This window comes from Photinus pyralis, unplaced genomic scaffold (genome assembly GCF_008802855.1).
Source record: "Photinus pyralis isolate 1611_PpyrPB1 unplaced genomic scaffold, Ppyr1.3 Ppyr1.4_LG5, whole genome shotgun sequence".
Taxonomy (NCBI): domain Eukaryota; kingdom Metazoa; phylum Arthropoda; class Insecta; order Coleoptera; family Lampyridae; genus Photinus; species Photinus pyralis.
The window spans coordinates 7851427-7872013 of NW_022170596.1; the positions used below are offsets into that span (position 1 = coordinate 7851427).

A 20587-nucleotide genomic window follows, 5' to 3' on the forward strand; every position below is an offset into this window, starting at 1 on the left:
CGCGAGAAACCGTCACTCACCGTAGAAAAACTGACGTCACAAAGAGTACCCATCAACTCCATTTCTATTTGCGACTTGTTTTTTTTAAAAGATAATTGACTATACAGGGTGACAATTTGAAAACTTACCACCCCTCATATCTTAGTAAATAAACGAGATATTTAAAAAAATCAAAATCCGTTTCGGTAATTCGGAGGGAGAATCACAATGACATAGTTGGCGACGCACCCCCTCCAACCCCCTGCGCCCCAGCCACCCCAACTTTTAAATCTTAAATAGTGACCCCCCATGTGTGATACGTCGTTGGAAAGCTCTGAAAAATGCTTTCCAACCATACCAAATAGCATTACATTTAGGTTAGTAATTATCGTGCAAATCAAAAAATAAACATGGAAAATCGTATTTAACTTGAATTTCCAAAGCCGACTTGACAGCAACTCATTTTTGATCGCCAGTTATAATCTATTCTCAAACTCTTGTCGAACCTTTTCAAATGTTGGTTTTGCAATATTTCGACATTCTTGAATTATTCTCTGTCTTAGTTCGTCTATGTTCGCCGGTTGCGTTTTAAATACGACAGATTTCAAATCATATTAGTTTATTTTTTGATTTGCACGATAATTACTAACCTAAATGTAATGCTATTTGGTATGGTTGGAAAGCATTTTTTTCAGAGCTTTCCAAAGACGTATCACACATGGGGGGTCACTATTTAAGATTTAAAAGTTGGGGTGGCTGGGGCGCAGGGGGTTGGAGGGGGTACGTCGCCAACTATGTCATTGTGATTCCCCCTCCAAATTACCGAAACGGATTTTGATTTTTTTAAATATCTCGTTTATTTACTAAGATATGGGGGGTGGTACGTTTTCAAATTGTCACCCTGTATAGTTCATTAAGGATTTCATATAAATTTCACGGGCTCATTCAAGGATGCGGTGGGGATGTCGCCTTTTTGATGACATCCGAGCGAACCTGGTAAGCTGTTTGTGTGTTTCGAGGGGGTACCCAAGTACTACCCCACCCCTGACAGTTCTCTGCAGACCTCCATAGAGAAGAAATCACCTACGTATTCTGAAGCAACTCAACGAGTGGAGAAAAAGCAGCCACAGCCATTCCGGTGGTTCTATACTCACCCGCAACGCACCGTCACTTCTCTAGGCATCATTGGAGACACCAGTGAAAGGTCAATAACACCAACCACGATAAAAATACCTTTCAATCCATATCGCACCACCACCATATCAGCAGCCACGTCACCTCCGGACGGTAACAACGCCGTCCCACAACCGACGAGGGTGATTGAAATACCACCACCTGTCACCCCCGGGATCGGTAGTGCTGGAAGATATAGCGTATTCGTTCACAGACGTTTCTTTCACCAACCGCTGGACGTTAGGAGAATTTAAGTCAACATAGCAGACATCCCGACAAAAATCGTCGCGGTGGATTGCAGTCCTCAACACCAAGCGCCCAGGTTGAGGATCTAGATTCTAGAACGACCGGAAGAAGCCTTCACGAGCATGTTAAGGCAAAATGGGACGGGTAAGTGGACTCAACCAGTCCACGCACATGCCCGCTATTTCAGCTCACCAACTAGGCGATAGCGACGTGACAGTCTACAACGGAGTGCCAGGCCCGTGGTGATGCGGGTACACACTAATCTCGCCCACACCATGTTGCCCCCAGGAAGAAAACGGTTGAGTGAGGAGTGTGATGTTTCACGGTGTATAAGGTTGAAAATATTATTATTACCTTTTCCGCTTTGCCTATGGAAATACCTGTTATGTACTATGGGGTAAATAAATGATATAATTTTGGTATACCCAAAACTTATTTTAAGTAGATTGATAACAACAAAAATTGGGAATGTTGTGCCCAGATAAAGCGCCAAATGTAATTATCCTTTATCTTGAAATAGCTTTAAATCAAAAATACTGGCAAATCCAGGGATAATATATAGTTTGGTTTATTTATGATGCAAACGTTATAGGTTACAATTCGACAAAATGGACAATTCCATGTAATTTTCCTAACTAAAAATTCATCTTAAAATTAATAAATAATTTAAATTAAAATTTCTAATGATAAATACTTAGTGATAATTTACCCCAACGTCTTATGCGCAAACCATATAAACCTTTTAAAAAAAAATGGAAATGCGCACTGGAATGATCACATTGAACGGATAGCTCAATTGATTAATGCCTGAAGAGCCTCGCTCTACTTATAATCTGCTTCTATACGAGGTACAGTACTTAAATGGTCAACCCCTTTAGAAGGAAGTGGTGATTAAACTGGTACCAAATTAAAACTCTCTTAAATGAGAGGGCTAATCGTAGACGAATGCAACAATCGTCGATGGAAATTGAAGTATGATAAATTACAGCCGAACGAAAAAGAACGCACATTTATATCCTCACTAGAGTATAGGTGATTCCGTCCAAAACTTACTACCGAATCCCCAAATTATGAATCCAATCCCCGGAGACTAAAATATATATAGATGATGGCAATTCAAATTCCATGCGTTCTAACTTACGCTTTCACCTGTTTAATTGAGGTGCCCTTCGATACGCCTCACGAAAGAAAAGGAAGAAGACAATCGACAGGCACTAATCAAAGCGCTGGCCATATGCGCGGCATAATTGCGTTGTTAAATTCCAACTATAGGTAGAGCCATCTATTAAATTGCTTTCAAAAATTACGGGGATCTTTCAACAAGTAATAAACCGTAAACAATAATAATGCTCTGTAATGGAGCAAATGAAGCATTACAAATTTCATGGGTAAAACAAGCTTGATGTGCCACCGAAGTAAATTAACCATTCCCGTAATTTAGTCTTCAAATGTTCACACAAGATCAAAGTTGTAAAGAACCGGCAACTTCAGTTTTTTCATTGCAGCACCTGCTGTATGGTTTATTATTGAACGAATTTATAAGGTTCAATCGACATCATAATTTTCCTGTCTTAAATTTGTTAACCGTTTTCTGTCGAATGAAGTTTTCGGGATCTATACGGAAAACTGAACTAAACTCGAAAATTTTAATGTACATATGCATGGTGCCACGCCCTTTGGAAAGACTGAATTCTTATACTGAGAAGGAACCAGCATCAGATCGATTACTTCCTGACCCCGCGCTGTGACAAAGGTGGGGCTCTTCCTTGATTTAGGCTATTCACATCAGTTGTTTCAAAGTGCTCGAGAAGGTCCGTGCTGCCCCACGCAGCATGGTGTGCGTTAACATAACAGCCAATTACAAGAGAGCGCCTACGATTATGACAGTACTTTATCAACTCAACCAGTTTACGCGTAGGTGGAGCTTATTCGTATGGGAGATAGACCGAGCAGACCACCAAGTGCCTGCTCCGTCCTCTCTCATCCTTCAATCCTAAAGTCTCAGAGCCAGAAATCCACCATTAAATAAGACTCGACCTAAGTACAAGTCTTAAGGGTTCATTTGGGTGTCTCTGCCCTCTTACCCGTTCGCTGTAAACCCAGCGTTCTTGTTTGAGTTGATGGTCTATTAGAGATCGAATCTGAAAAATACTCTGAAAGCCCTATAGGGCCCCTCCATGCAAAAGGGAAGGCCGCTTCCAGTAGGCAGCACGTATAGCCGTTGTTATCCCAACGCCTAAACTTGGCTGACGGCTAACTGATACAGCTGAAACTTTGATTTCAAATTCCTTAAAACTTTGTATCGGTGACTCTCATTCTGAGACGTAATCCTGAATTGAAGACGCGAATAAAAAGGAAAGAACTGACTTCTCCCTCTTCAAACGTCAATTCACGATTATGGAAGTTTTATAATCTGGCCACCTTTATGGAATCGCTTATCGCGTTTCACTTCCACATTTCGTAAGTCTTAGCAAATGAAATAAATCAGTCATTTTGCGCATCTATGGTCCAGTTGTACAACTAAAATATTACAGTGTTAACAAGGGTCCAAATAATATTACGGCATTTGGTTGGGGGCGTGTTTGTATCCCGATTGGGTAATGTCAAGGGTCAACCAATCACCCTAGGACACTTAAGCCTTAATCAAATATGTGCAACCGGTCATAACAGGCCTACATTTATTTTGATCAAGAGAACAATCTGTCATAGCAAGATCAAAATTGAACATAAACTAAACTTATGCGTACTTTCGCAGAAACATGCAGTTCTGACGTTTGCCAACAAATAATAGTATGAACACTTGGCCCTAGCAAACGCAGATACAGTTGTTTTAAAATTTGATTTTAAAGTTTTAAGTGGTAAGTAGGTATACGAATGTGACAACACATTATCCAGTTGAATAAAAACAAAGTCTTCTTTTCAACACGATAAATGATGGATGGAAAGCATCTCTAGAGAATTCAAAGTAAGAGTTTTAAGCGAGTACGGCGAAAAACGAATATGCTGATGCAACGATAATTGCAGATCAACCTGAAAGATTCACAATTCGCATATACATGGATAAAATTTGGACTAATTTAGTAATATTAGTAATGTCAACATCATTGCACAATGACATTCTGAAACTCAAATATACGCGATATTCATTTGCCCCTTTATAATCAAGCAAAGGTCAAATATTAATCGAATTGTGATGGTGTTCATATTTTAGGTTCGTTTGTTGCCATAGTAAACATTTACTGTAAGTAATTCCAATATATAGGGTCGACATGCAAATTTTTGGGGTATTTCCTACTATGAATTTGATGCATAAACCGACCGACGTTTGACATCGTCATATATTTCGGCATTAAACGCGACGCTCTCGGCGCGTCAGAGCGCAATAAGCTACTGAGGCATGACATAAATGCCTCGCCGTCCTATACACTTCCTAAATACTGCTGCATCAAATTGACGGCGTTTGAAGCTTAACGTTCTAATAAGAAAATCTACAAATATTACGTAAAAACTTAATTGACGTTTGAATATTAAAAGAAAGACGCAGCGTGTATACTACATTAGCGTTAAGCCATGACTGTAGTGCCGCTGGATGAAAACGTCTACCAAGTTTCGAGAAGATATTTTACTTATATTAGATGGTATAAAATTCAGGAAACTGGATTTACTTTTTATCGTTCAAAATGTTAGAGCCAACGTGAAAGTATCTGTCACCAGGTTTTCTTATAAGTCAAGTTGTTTGTTTCCTTTTGTAAAAACCGATAGGATTTTTACTTGCGTACTAGTCGATGAAACAATTACTTTCTATTAGCATAGATCCAGGGAAGTAACTGTTAAGGATATAAATTGTGCCTTGACTATAATTGGTTTGTATGGAATCAACAAATTTCGTTAGAAAATTTAATTTGAAACGTTAATTCTGGTAATAGGCAATTACGAAACACCTTTAATTGTGATTTATTTATCTACTTAACTGGAAGTGATTTCGAGGTATTCCACTTCCCAAATTACATTAGGTTCACTGCCAAGTTATAGAAGGGTAATAAGTATCGGAAAATTTGCGTATAACAAAGGGTGGAATATTATTTCGGTCCATGTAATACTTATTTGGAAAGTTTCGTGACAGTGAAATGTATCAGACAGTTAACTTTATTTATTGGAGTTTTGTACAAGTTTTGACTCAGCGTCGCTACCTGATTATCGAAGCAAGCTTTTAAGTTCTCTTCATATCCTTCGGTGTAAGTAATTTATTTGGAAAATTAAATCAGGACTGGATTTAGTGTTGCGCTCGTTCTGGCTGTAGACAGAAAAATGTGACGTTCTAATATTAATCAAAGCGGCGTGTTGTATTTTTCCGTCGACAAAACAAATGAAATAAGGTTTGGAGCACTTAGCGTTTTTGTAAATGTGCAGCGAGATTAATTACCCAGTCGTAAGCGATGTGTTGCATGGGAATTTGACATGCAAATAGTGACGATGTACGCGGGCGTTACGATTAGATGCAGTTACTTATAGTTGGTAATTAGCCGAAAATTTTAATTTAGCGAATCCCGTTTAAACATCAAAGATGTACGCGGAACTCTCGAAAGATTAATGTTATTTCATGCCCATTTTGCAATCCTTACCGAATTTACTTTGTGCAATTCTATCCCAACTTAAATATTTCACTCTGGTAAAGCAATTCCCTAATTGATCTTTTTTCGAAATCCTTCTTAAATTTTACTTCGGCTATATTAACTAAAGTGCATCTTCATCCTCTATAAAGCAATTTGTACCAAATTCAAATTGCCGAGTTTATTTAGAGATCTGTTTACTTAATTTAGCGTTAAAGTTTATAAGCTAAGGAAAATCCCAAAGAATAAATTACTGTGACTTATGAATTTATAGTGGTGTGCTTTATGATTAAATTTACTTTCTAAATAATCGTTAAACAGAGGTGTATTGTTGTTGTTTATATTAGGGGCTTTGTTTATTTATTACACAACGTGTGTATAAATTCACACTGTGAAAAAAATTACAACCCAAACACTTAGATTAAGTACCGCAGGTACACAAACATTACATTTATAGTTATGAATTGAAATGTTTGCTTTATACCGGTAGGTACATTAAGCGTTTACATCACAAAATTAATGCGAGAGAATGTAGTCTCTGTTATTCGTCAGATTAGGAAGGCGAAAGATGGGATTTGAGTTGTATTCCTAAGTTTTAACAAACCACATGTTGCAGTTTCCTGAGAATCCCGACTCTCTTAATGTTTACCAGCACTTGACAGACTTCCGTAACGGCCGATGTCTTGCCCCTGCTCGATTAAACTTATGATTCATTTATACTATGTTTAGATGTTCGGAAGATTTTAGGAATAATCACCGCTTAACTCAATACATACCTATACTTAATAAGACCATTGAATAATAAGACAGGAATGTATGTGCTTCCTAATTGAGTTTACATGTTTTGTCAACTTCAATTCAATTCAATTTAATTCTTTTCCTTTGGCATACAACAGTACATAAGACGCATCATACATAAAAAACATTAAACTCACGTGACACAACATATAGATAAGTTAAAATTATGTAGATGAGTATCACAGGTTCTTACATTAGACATTCACGTAACAACATAAGACAGTTAAAATATCACAGGGTTTTACAATCATCAACGTATTCGTTGATGGTGTAGTAACATCTTGTTGTAAAAAATTTTTTTGTTTTTCTGCTGAACTGTTGGGCCGTTGAGCATGATTTGACGTGTTCTGGAAGCAAGTTGTAAAAGTGAATACCGGCATATAAAGGAGATCGTTTGTACAGCGTGCTGTTGGGTTTGGACGGGTAGAGCCTCTCCTTTCCTCTTGTGTTATGTCCATGGATAAATCCCTGTGTTGCGAAGGTTTGCTTATTTACATAAATGTAGTTGACTATTTTATGTAGGTAACATGACGTTGCTGTTAGGATGCCATACGCCACAACGTGGCAATAAATTCGGGGGAAGACGAGCTTCTGGATGTGTAACCTCGTATTCACCTTTTTTGTGGCAAGTCTGTTTCAAGGGAAAGTGGTGTACAAATAGAGAGAATACAATATGTTGATGGAATATTTATTAGCTGTAATATTTATTAGGTTACCGTTAGAGGGTTAGAGGTATACTTATGTAATATCATGATATAATTATGATATAAAACGACACCTCCGTCGGAGCTTATTTTTTGTTATTAGGAAAAAAAGAGCTATTTTCTATGAAATTTTTAATTAAATGTAATTTGGTAAATTATGTAACGTTATTTGTTTTGAACCCGACTGATGGGTGTGGAAATGCATCAACGGTAGAAAATTCGTATCGGTATATCTAATGAGTAAACGAAGTTGAGTTGTCTTGAAAGAAAGTTGATAGCTCTCCATTATTCCATTTCGAATGAATCGTCCTAATAAACTTATATTACCTGCTCTCGTCCATAGGACTTATTTTATCAATAGTACACGCGGACACAAATTGATATTTTGCACACATGTATCTAACAACCACAATAATAAAGGTTGTAGAATGTAGAACCAACATAATTATCAAGTTGAGAATTGCAAGATTTTTCACTCTGAATAATTATTATCATTTATTTTTAGCATACGTAATACATTTTTTGCACGATCGGTTATTGTCGGCTACTTACTAATTCATTTTCAAGGCGGTAAGGTGCACTTACCAACCTAGGGAGGTAAGTGTATCATAGCAACGTGCTTAGCAACCAAGTGACAGTTATAGTAACATGCGAAAAGTAGGATATGACTGTGTCAAAAATCAAATTATTGTTTGTTAATGTAGAAGTTAAATGTACAGTTTGTTAAGTTACAAAAATTAGTTCGGGAATTATGCAGGCAATTGGAAAACATGGTGTTTACATATTTTTCACACTCAGCAGTCGATAGAGGATTTGAATTAGTACGGTATGAAATAGCAGGTTCTGTTAATGCCAACGAAGATGATGAAGGGTTCCCTGGAGTTCCACATAAAATCTTCTGAGCGGTTTCAATCTTGTTAGTTAATGACGTCTGAATATAAACTGTTTCTATGTTAACATTTATTTAAAGACAAGCCTGCCTACAAATTGAACAACCGGTACAATCACCTAACGCTTCAGTAAGACAGTAATTGTTAATGCATAATGGGATTGCAAAGTAAAAATATCAGGTATCATCGACATTTAACCATCATTTCACACGAAATATCGTGTCGTGTTCGATAAGGGTGTAGACTGTTAACAGCAGATGATCTACACGCATTGACGCTTTGTACTCTAGTCCATTTTAAATGTACTACCGCCCACGGACAGTAATAGAGACGGATTCAATATTGTTCGTATTAATTTCACCTACTATACCTTTCACGAACAGTGTTTATGCAGTTGGTTTTGGTAAGTGTACTTTACCATATTTTTACCCTTTATTTAAATTGACCAAGAAACTGTAGTAGCCGACGTCCCAATGATTAAAATTTATGTAATAAGGCAATTAAGGCAAAGTACGTGAAAATATGAAAAACGTAGTTAAATTGAAACTGTTTAGCTATTTTATTGGCACGTAGGTATTCTAATAGCGTGGACCAAAGGTCGTATTAATCATACGTTATAAAAACAGATTATTTTCGAGAATGGGTTAAATAATTGGTTGACATGATCCCTATAAAGCCTACTAGTGTTTAACCTTAACATACTTTAAATACGGAACCGTGTTTTACACGTTTAAAGCCAATTTAATTTCGCACTAGTTAAAGGAGTATACCAACAATTGTCACTATTTCTACGAGAAGTACCTAGAAAATTGCAAATGGATATGAAAATTCATTTTCAATGGACCTATACAATTTCTGTATTTTGTCAATTTAATAATATGGTTCGTGTTAGTTCTTATGTGAGTAGACCCAGATTGCTTATGCTCCGATCAAGTAACAAAGTGATTACGAAATATAATAAAGAGTTAATTCGTGTATCATGATTTCTTTATCTGAAAAAATCCAAATTATTCCAAAAGAGAAGAATTTTACACACAAAAATTTTTGTGTTGACTTGACTTCTCTCTTTTGTCAATTTTAGGACCGCAGCTTTAGTAGCTAAGTAAGTGTTATACATACATGTAGTTTTCAGAATGACGTTCAAACCATAAAAAGTTCAGGTTCGTAATTAAAAAAATAAAGTTGATGATGGCTGCAAAAAATCGAAACGTCGCACAATATTATCATGCCAGTTTGTAGAGGTCAAAAAGTAATGGGAAAGTGACATTCGTTTTAAAAAGTCTCTTTAAATAAAGTCACAAAAGAAATCGACGAACTTCTGAAAGTATTCGGAAATCCTTGACTTTTGAAGCAGCGTTATATTCGTCCCCAAAATGCCCAACTTTACCTACGTTTAATCGATGTAGATTTTGGAGCTGTATAGCTGTTTTGGAATGTATATGGAAAATCACTTGAAGAACTGTTTTAGTGGCATGTCAATCGTGCCCGAAATAAATGCTTCCCTTTTTTCACTGGTCGAGAATCGGATATTTATATTTCTTAGGTACATTAATATTATTGCTTCTCGTTTTGTTGAGAAATAATATTTAGTGAAACCCCACAATTAAAAATGAAAATTTCATAAATCGCTTCCAATGCGTTGCCACATTTCTCCAGCTCAACGTAATAATGGAAAATGCAAATTGCCGTAATTTAATAGGAATTGTTTGAAATCTGACAAAGAAACCAATTTGTCGTGGAAAAGCAACCTGAGAACATGGTACCGAAGTTTTCACTCGCGACGAAAGTCAACTATCAAAGCAACCGATAACAGCAGTCTCTAATTATGCAGTTGTATAGAAAGTACTACTAACTTATTGCAAGTAGAAACGATTGGAGTTTGCTAAAAGGCGATCTTAGGTGAACTTTGATACGTAGGTCGTGTATAATTTAGACTAAGATTTTCTGATAAAGTCGAACTTGTGGAAATTAATTTGCTTAGAGAAAATAAAGCGTCAAAGATTAATTTAACGCGAAACACTTTCAACTGATGTTCGAAGTTTTGATACAAACACGTAAGCGAATTTTAATAAGCACATAATAATTTATAATTTTAAAATTTTTGAAATTCAGTCTCGTTTTTTATAAGCTTTTATTTTCAAATTTTTGGAAAACATGCATTTTATCATCCATGAAATTTGGTAATTAAGATTGATTCTTTAGGATTAACCTCGTCACCCCCCTTCTGGAGATTGCTTCATAAAACGAAATAAAAAAGTTAATCCTTCTTATTACATATAGTTTCTTACGTTCACTTTGAGCGTTGAGTGAACTCATATTTAATTACTCAATGCTTTGAGCAAATGTAACAAAACTACTTTGAGATAAGCACAAGCAGAAGTGGGTCGGGGTGAAAAACGGGGTTCTTGTACACTCGCAAAAATGAAGCAACGGGGAAATGTAGTAATAGTAAACCGGATAGGCGCCACTTAGTCTTTAGTAAATTTAAAAAGGAAAAAATTTAAGAGATCTTTGTTCTGGTCTTGATAAGCTAAAGAAATAAAATAAAGAGATAGAACATATAAACAATAATTGTTGTCACAATCGGGCGTAATTTAATAAATGATCTCAAAAATATTGCAAATACTGTAATATCTAAAATATCAATGTTTAAATTTAAATCAATTTTTAGCAAAAGCTGATCAGCACGTAGTTCAGTGAATTATTAAAATCAAAACAGGCTTCCGCAGAAAACAACTAAGCTATAATTGTCAAGTGACTATCAAATAAATGTAGTAATTACAATTCGATTGTGTGGAAAACCAGTATGTAATCAAACGTTATATCAAGGAGTCGACGAAAATAAAAATAAATTACTTTTGAACGTCAGGTCGTAATCTTTTGGGCTCTGAAGGGCGCGTTCTGCCTAACGTCTGACACTCGGGTAAATCGTATACTAAAACCATAATTAATCCCTATAAGGATCAATAATTCAATTTATGTTAACTTAACAAAAGCAAAATTTTGACCCAATCACTGATTGTCCCTACATATTGGTGTATAAAAGCATGAAAGTGACGTTAACTTCGAGAAAACTCCGTAAATTCAAATAGTATATTTCATTAGGAGTCCGGAAAGCAGGCTTTTTCCGTGCGTGCGTGGCAAATTCCCGTGTGAGGCGTAGCCGAACACGGGAAGGCATGCAAGCACGGAAAAGCATTTCTGGACGTGTAATGAACGATATTTTTTATTATACTTCTTTTAAATCGATAACATAAAAAACAACAATTTCGCTAACATTTTTATTTTGTAACAGTTATAGAAAATGCGTTTTTATGGTTATTCTCAAATCATTTCAAAGGCGATTTGTTTATAGCTATTAACCATACCAAGGTATGTTAAGGCTAGCATAACAGCCGTAGATGTCAGGTTAAAATCCGAGCGTAGCGAGGCTGCCTTAACATCAGCGGTTTGTTCAATAGTTTATCGGTTGCAGGCGCACAATCCCTTACGTATGTAAATTGTACTGTGACTTTTTGATTTAAAAATAATCTGCTTCTTATCAAATTACAAATTAAACATATTTGATGTGTCAGATGTAAATGCATCTGTAGTCGATTACATTGTAATCAAGTTTTTTTTTCTTGAAAATAAAACTCGCTCTAACAGAAAGAATAGAAATTCTTATAATGATTGCTTGTGGAGATAAAACAAGGACACGAATAGAGGATATGTTCTGCTAGGGTTTGAAGAGGATTCCCATACCAGTTCACGGCAAGCAGCATTAGATAATAAAATTGTTAGATTCTATTTCAAATATTCAAATTTAGCGCTCTTTGTTCATTTTGTCGCTCACGCATGTGTGAGTAAAGCACACGCGTCGAGAAAAATGATCGCAGCTCCGCTCGGTAGATACTGCCTGACAGGAAAAGCTCTAGAAGACTAGAACGCTAAAAAAAGGAAAAATGGCGTCCCTATAAAGTTATTTCAGTACGTGAGCTTATGCAAGAGGACTTTGATAGTCGCAATGAATTTTGCGAAATTGTGATGGAAAAAATAACAGTAATCCAATTTTAAAAAAAAAGTTCTGTTTTCGGATGACGCTACATTTCTTAAAAATGGTCATTTAAATCGTCAGATGTGTCGGTATTGAGCTATGGAAAATTCAAATTGGATGCAGGAGCCTCATACTCATTACCCGCACAAAATAAATGTCTATATATGAGCGGGAATAATATTATAGGACCATACTTTTTCGATAGAACACGTCTTCAATCTTTAGAATTTCTCCAAAACTGAATCGGTTGTTTCCAAATAAAAATGATCTCTGGCTGTAGCCTCCCTGCTATGCGGTCTTGGTGAGACACTACATGAACAGAGTTTTCCCAGGTGGGTTGGACGAAGAGGATCAATCGAGTGGCCACCCTGGCCGCTGAATTTCACTCCTCTTGATTTCTTTCTAGGGGGAGATTTAAAAGGTAAAGTATACAACAATAGAGCACAGCATATCGATAGCACAAATATCTCCGGAAATTCTTGATAAAGTGAGGAATGAGATCGTTCTTCGTTGCTCGGCTCGAGGCTCGGCTATCTTATTGTATTATCGTTCTGGGTCGTCAGTTGGAGCATTAGTTTTGAATACGTTTGTTTATACAAAAATTAAAAGACATCCCAGATGATGTATCACAAGCCCCTACTTCCCGTATAAAAATTTTGCAGATTACCACCCTGACTCTCAGGGCATTAAACTTAGGGATGACATTTTTACACGTTATGATGTAATTTTAGTATACGAGTATATCACCGAGTTAAGGTATAACAAAATTATTCCTTTCATTTTCAGAATATTGCATACGCACATATTTTTAATTGAATGTGATGACGGTCACCCTGATTATCTAAATATAATTTGTATAGATTCGCGTGCACTTGTATTACAAAAAGCTCAAAACAAGGTGTTGGTCCACAATACGTATATTTGCTATGTGTTTGGAGGTGAGCATTGGGTTCTGTCTTATAGGGGGTTTACACGGGTCGATTTTCGCTGTACGACGCACAACACCGCACGGCAAAAATCGACCGTCTAAATGTCAATTCGGCTAGGCCGTAAGTGACTAAATCGCTTGTTCCAAAGTAGTCTAGCGTCCGACTTTGGCCGTGCAAGGAAGGGCAGCATGCGGCTGGTGACTAAAATCGACCGTGAAAATGGTCAGTTGCAGACGATCGCCCGCAGCATGATGTTGTGTGTTTGGCCTATTCGCTTGCGATTTTAGTCAACTGTGTAAATGGGGTGGCGATGCGGCTTTGTGAGGAAATTTGTGAAGCGATTAATCGCACAGCGAAAATTGACTCATGTAAATGCCCCATATGGAACTTTTTATGCCATGCGGGTCACGCTGTGTAGGAAACTATTTTATTAGCAAATACGCGTATACATATATATAGATAGGTACGTGTAGGTGTATGATGGTGAAGCTCTTCTTTCACTAACGGTCTTTTATTTGCCCCAGGAGCATAAAATATGATATTGAAGCCTTCAAAACCTAAAAAGTCAGTTGTATAACAGAGACGTAAGTAAAATTAACAACTTACCGTGACTATTGCCCCCATGGATAGAGGTGCAAAATTACCAATTGTAAAAATAGTTGGTCTTTGTGCTCGGGTCATTAGCATTACCAAGGCTTTTTGAAATCTGAGGTCGGTTCCAATAAAATCAATTTCGTAGTAAGAATAAAGCAACCTTTCACTTTCTGTTACCACTTGCTCACACAAAAAGGTATCCCCACAGAATATCGTGAAAAGAAGCATTAAGTAGAATAATAAAGTGCAAGCTTCCATATTGATTGAAGAAAACTATAAACAATCAAGTAGAATTCGGCGAAGGAGATCAGGTTTGACTTACTTTTGATAGACGCAACAGAATCATGCAAAATATAAACGATAAATTAAGGATGCTGATTAAAACAGTTTTATTAAATACCAATTCTACTTCCTTGGCAGCTAAAGACAGGTAATTGTGCCTTACGGTTATGTATTTTAAAAGCTTTTGCATATGGCACCATGAAATATTCAAAGTGGAATTCGATGACTGTTCACAGTCAATTCTCGCATTCTCAAGACAATTTCTGGCGTTTCTGTTCAAATATTTGAAATTTCCACTCAGTTGTAACAGAATGGTTCATTTGGTTCCGTCCCACATTAAAAACTCATGTCCCAGAAATGTATATGTCATAACTTGAATAACTAGACACATGTTTGTAGTGTACTCCATTGCCCAACTTGCCATAGAACCGAATGGTAACGTGCCCTCTCCATAGGTGGTGTACCATGCAACTACCCCACTAACAACTGCGATAGGTGGTAATGTAACAAAGATGGTAACCTTAAACGTGAAAAATGTGTTTCCTTGAAAAATACTTATTTCAATTTGGACGTACCACTTTCGTTAAAATTGCATTCAAATGGGATTTCACTTCTTTATCATCCATAGGAAATTTTTCAAGCAGTATCAGCAGCTTAGCTAATCTTGATCTTTGGATTCGCATGATGAAAACACGCTGCCAGGCTGAAAACTCCGTCTGTATTGAATAACGATAATAAGTAATATACCATACCAATCGCAAGTACGGAAGTATACAAAAAATCGTTAATATCGTCAGTTAGTTTCCATTCCTTTAGTAGTACGAAACCGGCATACACGCATGTCATCATGGGTACTAACCATAAACATACTTTCTGTTTCATGTTAAGCTTTTCTTCCAAATTGAATCCCGTAAATGCTGGTATGCTTCTTAGTGTTTTAAAATAGGTTTTTTCTTCAAATAATTCCATTGTCTTTACTAGTACTGCGTATATCAAAAGAATGGTTACTCCCATTCTCTAGATAACACTTTTATCATCTGACTTTCTAATGAATTATAAAGCACGATATATAATGAATAAAGCTATGTTGTATATAATGTATACTTATTGTTAGCAGTTCTTAATAAATTATCTAACTTATTGATTATTTGTTTTCGTTGAGAATTCGTGAATACAGGCTGTATGTGTGCGTGTGGTGTGTTATCGCAAATTTGGAAAAAAACTAGCGTCGGCGTCGTGTCGTTCGGAAGCGAGGAAAGTGTTCGTCGAAATCTACAAAGAAAGTTAATTACGAAGAAGGAGGTGATGACTTTTTCCCTTATTGTGATCGATTAGCGAGGTTCAACCAACAGGAAAGCGAAGACACATGCATACCACATAATAATACAACTAGGCTTTTGAGTGCGGTCGTTTTTTGCCGTTAATGACTGGTATCCTCGTGACTGCTAAAGGATAAATATTGTGCCACTTAGCTGTAAAGCTAGTTTTGCATCAACAATTTCTTCATCAATTACTTCATGAATTCATTTGTCAATTTATTGAACAATTTCTTGCTCAAGCTCCTTGGTTTTACATTACTGTTAACTTGATCAATTCTTGTTGTTTTAAAGTAATTGTACAATTTCACCAACCTTTAAGTATTTTAAGGTTAGGTTGTCATTTTTTTTAATTGAGTAGAAAAAAAATGAAAAGTGTAAAAATGTTTCCCGCTGTCTTGAATAGAAGATTACGGAACAGAAAAAGAAAAATAGCTTATTAGCTATAATTATAGCTCATAAAAATGATGAAAACATCTTGACTTTATTATTTATGTTGGTTGATGGTAGTTGGTACTACTGAATTGACGTAAAAATTGTGATATATAATACCATGAGTCGTTGAAGTATTGCCAATAATTGTTGAGGTGCTGTTACAAAAGCTAGTTACGCTGATTAATAGCGCGAGTGGTATTAAAAAGCGTAACTAGCATGAGTGGAACAGCACCTCAAAAATAATTGAGAAATATTTCGACTACGAATGGTATTCGAAGGACTATTCAATGAATCAAAAGAAACTTTAAACGTAATTACCCACGCGAATTTATGTTTATACGTGATAAACCCGAAGCCATGACATTATTTCCATGACAACAATAAACGTCAAAATAAATTACGGAAGTTGCTTTTTTTCATTCTGCTAATGTTCCATTTGAACTTTTGTGCTCCAAGCTAATTCGTTATGAGTGATCAAATTAAAGGATGTGGTGATAAGTCGGTTGTCGAAATTGATTAACAAACTAAGAAGAACGTTCCGGTTAATACGAAAAAATTTCGCTCACATTTCAATGGTGGAAGTTTGACAAATGTCTGTAATAATATCACAAGAGAGTGAGAATAAATTGAAAATAATTCGACAGGTTTTAGAAAACTTGTTGCCAGGCAATAGTCACGAGAGCCCAAAGGGCTCAAGTGGCTATTGCCAAATGGCAACAAGTTTGAGAAAAGACCTGGAGAATTATTATCTAATTTATCGAACTCTCGTGTGGTATTCCATAGATTATTTTTGACGTTACAATCAAAATCACTTTTAAGATCTTCTTTATAGTCTTCTCCATTCTGTTTCTTCGCATATTGAACCCATTAGTGCTTCAAAATAACGACTAGTTTTGCGGTTGATCTTTTTTCTTCCAATGTATAGCCTCTCATCTGGTCGCAAAATAATTGGAATTGTTTCCAAACAGACGCGTTGCTTATTAGGGTGGGTACATATTCTTAAATGCACTTACATTTACTTACAATGATTATATTACTTACTTATTTCATCGACTGATGATTCACTAAAACGTTTGCGATTCATTTTACGAGCTTCTTGAAAATTTATGACAGACGCGTCAGATCAAGAAAATACGTTGTCATTGTGGTTGTCATTCAATAAAAACAATGTACATCGAAAAATTCTCGCTGGGAATCATGCTTATTCCCACTATAATAATGTTTTGATTGGCTAGAACGAATATGAATGACTGAAATTGAACATTTCTGTTGGTTTCGAGAAACGTCAAAAAATAATCGCTTATAATGCCACGAATGCATTCATTATAATCGAATATACTGTATTGGACACGAAACGTATTTTTGGGAACACCACGAGTCCGAAGGACGAGTGGTGTTCCCAAAAAAATACGTTGAGTATATCAACATAGAATATTCTGATTGTAATGAATACAAGAGTAGTATTCGTTAGATTATATAATGAATAAACAAGTTAAATAATATTTAATTTGTCCCTTGTTATAATACGAAAAACACGGAATCAATACATTAGCAACAAAAAAATGTAATTTATTTTGAATTGATATTGAAAACGCAGTTATTATAATAAATGTTGGTTATATTCAGTTTTTGGCGTAGTTGAATTTTCAAAAGCGGTAGAATGCAGAGTAGTAAGTGCACTGCGTAGATTCCTTTCTTATTTTTCCTATTATGTGCGAATGGCGTGTAATTGTTTTTTATTAATTAAATTATCGTAAGTACAATATCTGACTTCCTATTCCATCGACACGAAAAACCTGATTAAAGTTCCACCAAATTTTTTTTTGCTTATACTACTGTACTAGCGTTTGAAGAGGATACCCATACCAGTTCACGGCAAGCAGCATTCGATAATAGCATTGTTAGATTTTATAGGAAATATTCAAATTTGGCGCTCTTTATTCATTTTGTCGCTCACGCATGTGTGAGAAAAGCACGCGCGTCGAGAAAAATGATCACCGCTGCGCGCTCGGTAGACAGTACCTGACATAGACTGGAAAAGCTCTTAGAACACTAAAAAAAGGAAAAATGGCGCCCTATAAAGTTATTTCAGTACATGAGCTTCTGAAAGAGGACTTTGATAGTCGCAATGAATTTTGCGAAATTGTGATGGAAAAAATAACAGTAATCCAATTTTTTAAAAAAAGTTCTGTTTTCGGATGACGCTACATGGTCATTTAAATCGTCAGACGTGTCGGTATTGGGTTATGGAAAATTCACATTGGATGCAGAAGCCTCAGACTCATTACCCACACAAAATAAATGTATCTATATCTGAGCGGGAATAATATTATAGGACCACACTTTTTCGATGGAACTTTAACAGGTCCTCAATCTTTAGAATTTCTCAAAAATTCCTTAATACCAGATCTGAATCGGTTGTTCCCAAATAGAAGTGATCTGTGACTGTAGCCTTCCCACTATGCGGTCTTGGTGAGACACTACATGAACCGTGTTTTCCAAGATAGGTGGATTGGACGAAGAGAATCAATCTAGTGGCCACCTAGCTCACCAAATTTCACTCCTCTTGATTTCTTTCTAGGGGGACATTTAAAAGGTGGAGTGTACAACAATAGACGACTCCATATCGATGGCACAAATATCTCTGGAATTCTTGATAAAGTGCGGAAAGAGATTGTTCTTCGTTGCTCGCCGATCTCATTGTATTATCGTTCTGGGTCGTCAGTTGGAGCATTAGATTTGAATATGTTTGTTTGTAGAAAATTAAAAGACCTCTCAGATGATGTATCACAAGCCCCTACTTCCCGTATAAAAATTTTGCAGATTACCACCCTCACTCTAAGGGCATTAAATTTAGGGATGACATTTCTACACATTATGATGAAATTTTAGTATACGTCACTGAGTTAAGGTGTAACAAAATTATTCCTTTCATTTTCAGAATATTGTATACGCACATATTTTTAATTGAATGTGATGACGGTCATCCTGCATATCTAAATTTAATTTCTATAGATTCGCGTGCACTGATATTACAAAAAGTTCAAAACAAGGTGTTTGTCCACAGTACATATATTTACTACGTGCTTGGAGGTGAGCATTGGGTAGGGACGCTCGGTGAAGTTCGGCCTTATGCAGTGGCGGCGCGTAGTGGTGCGTCTTGGGGGTGCACAATTTAAAAAAAAGGAGGAAAAATGGGGCCACGGGCAAAGCGCCGTTGGCGAAAATTTTTTGAGTGTCATCGCAACACGAAGTTTTTTGGGCCTATTAAATGGCATAAAAAAGCTTACTGATGAGACCTTTAAATACTCCAGGGTTTATTGAATTTTCTCGTTTTGTCAATGGCTGCGGAAAGCAGTTCCAAAGCACCACAAAATTTTATACGGTCTATAATTTTGGATAAAACATACCTGTTCTTTTTTACTTCCTCGTTACGTTTTTCGATACTCAAACGGTATGCACTATTTAACTGTTGCCGTATATCTTGCTTACCTAATTATCAATTTAGCAGATATATGATGTGCCTTTGAAGATTGATATTTTTTAATTTATTCGGATAAATGCACTAAGTCTGTAACGCCATTCTTTGTCCATTCTGATGCCTCATCACCGAGCTCATCCCCAAACAACAAACATGGAAAACAATACAGACTATTGTTAAAGTTACAACTGCATAACCAGTCAGTTTTTAGCGCATTTTTGAAAAAAATACGCTATTATATTCGTTATTGCTGGCAGGCCGGCTGTCCGCGTTAGATCTCCACAACTACAATAGCTAGAGACTTCAAATTTTCACTAAAAGCTTTCTGCTATAGTGTAGATGTGCAGGCACTAGTCTATTTTGAGTTAGATTACTTGTGAGATCGATAATTGAAGAAAATAATTTCGATATGGGTTTCGGAGGTGCTATAATTTTACGTTAGATAGCGCTACCAGTATAAAAACTTATTATTTACTTTGTGATTTGTTTTACAAAATGAAGACGTACCGTCAATTGAAATTAAATAAAGTTAATTATTTAACGCAGCCAAAATTACTCGCGAGATCGATAATTTTAAACTTCGCTAATAAAATACTGACCTGCATTACCAAAAATGCGCTTTAATCATGCATATGCTGATTTACAACTTGTTTTCATATACATGTCTATTTTAAACGATTGTTTATAATCCCGACTTCCCTTATTGATTTTCGATATTTCCAAACTCGGTTTTGGGTGACCCGCATTTTTTATTTTAATTTGATCTTCAAATTTTAGTAAATTAAATTTAATAATTGTCTTTAAATAATGAACGGTAACGTCGTCGCAACGTTACTTGTTAAAACCGAAACGATCAACAAACCCTACTTCGTAGTCCGGCGAATACTGGTTCACAATGAGAGTGTGCTCTTGCTATACTTTACAACTTGAACCTTCGCGGGGCGCACGGGGAAAGGCAACGTAGCGTTTGAACGAATCAGAGATCGTAGCTAATCGTGCACTGCACGTGAAGGCGGAATGGGAATAATTCTTAATACACGTTCAGCGGTGTGTCAATGTACCCGTTAGGTTTTGCATTTCAGATAAGATGAGTGAACTATTTTTATTGCGAGAT

The 20587-nt window shown here is 36.2% G+C and overlaps 1 long non-coding RNA gene across 1 annotated transcript; it reads right to left on the minus strand.

The window, feature by feature from the left end:
- Nucleotides 1–14337: 14337 nt before the first annotated feature.
- Nucleotides 14338–15070, minus strand: LOC116171822. Its single transcript, XR_004145534.1, has 3 exons — nt 14994–15070; nt 14817–14944; nt 14338–14761 (listed from the first exon to the last, which is right to left on the minus strand). It is a non-coding gene; the product is annotated as an uncharacterized LOC116171822 (long non-coding RNA).
- Between the last annotated feature and the right edge of the window lie 5517 nt (nt 15071–20587).